Source organism: Papaver somniferum, chromosome 6 (assembly GCF_003573695.1).
Source record: "Papaver somniferum cultivar HN1 chromosome 6, ASM357369v1, whole genome shotgun sequence".
In the NCBI taxonomy this organism is placed as follows: Eukaryota; Viridiplantae; Streptophyta; class Magnoliopsida; order Ranunculales; family Papaveraceae; genus Papaver; species Papaver somniferum.
In genome coordinates this window covers 103876777-103881298 of record NC_039363.1, presented here as the reverse complement: position 1 = coordinate 103881298, position 4522 = coordinate 103876777, and the positions used below count along the sequence as shown (strand labels likewise).

At 33.7% G+C, this 4522-nt stretch overlaps 1 long non-coding RNA gene across 1 annotated transcript; it reads right to left on the bottom strand.

Annotated features, from left to right (window-relative positions):
• Nucleotides 1-404: 404 nt before the first annotated feature.
• Nucleotides 405-4221, bottom strand: LOC113285992. The gene is made up of 5 exons (XR_003329048.1): nucleotides 4112-4221; nucleotides 3667-3806; nucleotides 3504-3545; nucleotides 2475-2779; nucleotides 405-1663 (listed from the first exon to the last, which is right to left on the bottom strand). It is a non-coding gene; the product is annotated as an uncharacterized LOC113285992 (long non-coding RNA).
• Between the last annotated feature and the right edge of the window lie 301 nt (nucleotides 4222-4522).

Sequence of the window (4522 nt, the reverse complement as noted above, 5' to 3'; positions counted from 1 at the left end):
TTTCAGATAAGAAAATCATATCAGGATTATGAGTTTTATTGAGGTGATTTAGGTGATCTTGTTTCAATTGAGACCTAATACCCTGAAGGTTCCATGATAAAACTTTGAAGTCATATCCATATGCTCTATCATCCATCACCATGTGACAAAACATTAATTTATTATACCATGGAAATAAAATATTCATGCCATTCTTAAGGAACAAAAACAGGTAAAAACAACACATGCAAACATATTGTTGAGTAAAATTAATTTTGCACCTGATTTTATATATTTTTAGGAATATAAGATTGAAAATAATTATGAGAACATGCAAGCATAATATTTTATGATATGAGCTAAATTTGAAAACAATCTCATCACACTGGGTTTTGAGTTTATCAAAAAGAGTTACCTCATTTAGTTGAGCATGTTCCATAGGGATAGAATTGGCAGCAAGAACTTCAGTGTTGTCCATCACATGGTCAGTGTCAATGTTTAGTCTGTTCTCAGATTCAGCTTAAGTAATGCTCCAACACAGTTTATCCTCTTCACTTTCATAAGCAATATTTTTTATCTCTTGATTACTCAGCTCACTTTGTCTAGATAGCTGCAACAGAGCTTGTCCTACACCTTCTCTGAGAACTCCCAAATTATCCTCAACCATGCAGCATTCATTTCTTGTCCTTTCTTCCTTATCATTAACTGGTTCATTAATAAAAATACTCTTTTTTCCACCCATCCCTGAATATTGACTCAGCATTCTAAACCAATTTTTTTGCTTCTTATTCTGCTTTACTTCTGTCTTATTGGCACTACTTCCTTCTGGAGCTATATTTTTTCCTTTCAGCCTTCTTTGTTCATCATCTGACAAGTTTCTCATGCACAAACCAGCAGCTCTTCTATCTCCTATAACCCCCACATTTGTACTTCCAACTCTATCAGTACTACCACCAGTTTTTGCAAATTCTTCCTTTTCTGAGCAATCAACCTCCTTTTACTGGTTAAAAATTATTTTTACATCCTCAAGTTCAAAGACTGTATCATCTTCAATCCTTCTTCTTTTGGTTCCTTTGGTTTGGAAGTCTATTCTGTCGATTTCACTGTCATAAATTCTTATTCCTGCAGCAGCATTAGCCAAATTCTCGGCTCTTTCATTTACTTCAGCACCAATATTATTAGCTTCTGGGATTTCTCCATCTTCTATATAGACATAGACTTTGGGCATATTCTTCTTATATTCTGCAATTCTTGGTCTGCAATTCTCATCCGAATGCTCACCATCCACATTCCATCATTTTATACATGTACCATGATGAATGACCATGAAGAAGATTTTTAGTTTAATTGTTTCCCTGTCTACTCCATCTAGAATGATAATCTTCACTTGATGCACCAAAGATGTAGTCAGGTCAGCTATAACATGAGCTTGATATTCTCATTTTTCATTTACAGGACCAATTAGAGTGAGAACTTTGCCAACATTTCTGCTACTTTAGCTGCAGCATTTCCTCTCTCCATCAAGTCACCTCTCAGCTCAAAACTAATCCAGAAATCTTGAGCTGTAAAGTCTATATCTTCAATTCTTTGAGTATTGTTCCACATGCGCATTGTAAGAAGCTTTCCATGTACTCTGTTTGGTATTGAGTAAATTGATGTTGCAAAATCACTAGCATTTGTGAACCTGATAATGAAGATTTTCGGATCAGCAGTTTTTTGAATTATAAGTCGGCCAGTTGGTTCCCAAGCATTGTTTAGAGCAAAAAGCATTTCTCCAATCTTCAAGCCTCTTGGATCATCATTTTTCTTAATTTCTTTATACAATTTAACAATAACTCGATTAAATCGACCCTTATCAATTAGGTTGGCAGTATCTCTAAGAAATTCAGCATAGTATCTAAAAGAGCTAGATAAAGGTTGAATTTGATCTTTTATGATTTCATATAGGTGAGCTAAATAATTCTGAGTTGGGATGTCTGACATTTTCCCAGTGAGAAAGGGAGTAAGGCTGGAAGGATTTTTGTGAATTGTGCACAATATGCTTCTGTTACAGATAAAAGGTTTCTTCTGAGTGTTTTTAGGATATGAGAGATTCAGTAAATAGCAAGTATTATTTTTATAAGTATACTCACTACATGCAAATAGTGAGATAACAACTCTGGGCTTCAAAGCCAAGTGTAAGAAAATATGAGGGTTATGCAGAGAACGATTGTGTTTGTAAAAGATCACATTGCATGTAAGTAGTGAAAAAACAAGTCTGAGCTTCAACGACAAGTGTAAGTAACTATGTGAGTTGTGCAGAGCATGATTGTTTTTTAAAGTGTTGAATAAAGGTTTATTAGATAAATAAAATTGGCTTTTTGCCACTTGTATGAGTATCATATTTTTTTTGTTACTAAATGGTAATCCTAGATAGATTGTAGTGTTTTTGCCTGCAGCTAAGAGAATGTAAGTACTATAATTTACTGCCACTTGTTTGATAGAGTTGATATTACCTAGAGTATGAGAAAGATTGTCTCTGACATTAGATGTAAGCTTGATGCAATCATCTATTTTGTACGTCACCACCAACTCAAAGCACAAAGAAGAAGAAATGATGACCCTCTTTTGAGAATCCTTGGAAGATAAGTAAAGATTGTTGCCGCTATATGAATCTAGGGATTCCTTTCTTGTTCTGTTAGAAGTATCACCGCCTTGGAGAAGATTAAGAACAATGTATTGTAGCTTCTCCTCAAATATCATTACCGAGTTACTGACCAGAGATGGCCTCCACCGAGCATTTGCTCCGATAATTCTATCCCTGCAAAACAAGAAGAATAAAAAACAACAGATCACTATAAGGCATTCTAATTTGGTCATGATTTAGAAAAGAATCAGCTAAAGCAAAGATGCAAAATTAGTAACCGGGGATTGAAATAGAAGTAAGAAAGGGAAGAAATTAATTGAATTTGGAATAACCCTGATTTGAAAACATATAAAGGAAAATTTAGAAATCGAAAAGGAAGAAAAGAAAGCCGATTGAAACAGAAACAGAAAAGATAAAGATCTAAATTTTTAAAAGGGATTTCCTCAAATTAAAAGTTTTTATAAGATAACAAGAATCTGGGCATCAATTTACTAAAAGAATAAGATCTTAGAGAAGAAAACCAAGAGCAAAATAGATTGAATTAGAAATTCAAGATTAGGTCAATAGTTCGAATTAGATTTCCATGGATTAGGTAAACGAATTAAGCACTGATGTGAATCAGTTTTATCACCGATTCGCAGAGTCTCTCTTTCCTCCCAATGAATTAAAACAAATCAGAAACCTAAAAACATACATAATACTAAAAGGAAAAAAAAGGTTTATACAGGAACATAGGAAGAATACTATAAATCACAAATCAAATCAGAGAAGAGAAGAGATTAGAATGCCAATCAAGAACGCAGAAAACAATTGTGCCGGTGAGATGAGTGAGAAGAAAAATATTTAGACGAAAGGGAGGAGCCACTGCTAAAACTGGTAGAGATTATAAGTGTGTTACCTGAGCTAAGTTGTTACGTATATGTGCTTTACTTGTTCGTACCTATTAATCAATCAATAACAGAATGAGAAATAAAGAGACATGGAGAGAGTTAGGGTTTACCACTATTTTTATTGATCAATCGATCACATATTTTGAATAAAAGAAGAAACTAAAACAATACCTAAACCCAAAATTGAATCTGTTGCATCCCACTGGCGTCTAAACCCCAAACTTTCACTGATCAATAAAAAAAGTACCCAAAGTTTCTCTTAATCGACGAAACGCTAAACCCTAATATTAGCTCATCTTCAGATATTGTACCTGCAAAATAAAAACAAACAAACAACAAAAATCTCTCATTTAAAACAGATTTGATGAAGAAAGGAGAACAGAAGAACAAAAAGACGGAGGAAGAGAACAGAAAGACTTCTAAATAACAAAGAGTCTCGCTTACTCTTTAAAAATCTCAACTTTTCATACAATCAATTGTTAATCGAGCATGTTAATCACAAACCCATTCCTAATAACGATCCAAAAACACCGTCCAAAGGTGTAATTTTATCTCAATCTATCAAATCTGACATTATAAATTTTTATAAAAAACATAGGGTTTTGAGATGGGATACCTGGTATATGAGATGCTGAGATTCTCTCGCTAAAATATATTATCTAAATCATGTCGAGACACGATCGACGATGAATTTCTATTTAACCAGAGGTGGTGGAGGAGAAAACTCAAAACCAACAGGTTTTAATCGAAGCTACTGAGGCTGAAAAGGAAGAAGAATGTGTATCTTAGTCAATCGCATAAAAATAAGTTGTAATTACTGGTTGATATATCCAATTTGGATATTTAAAAAGTATATTCAAGATTTTCAGTTATTTGAACCGGAGTGATAATTTTCTCGGCTTTTACGCCCAGGAATTCAAATCCAAGGGCTAATTGACCAAAAAAACTGGTTTGTTTCGGTTTAAAATTAGCTCAAATGCCATTTTAGTTGCTTGAAAATCGGGAAATGTGCAAAATAAATAAATAA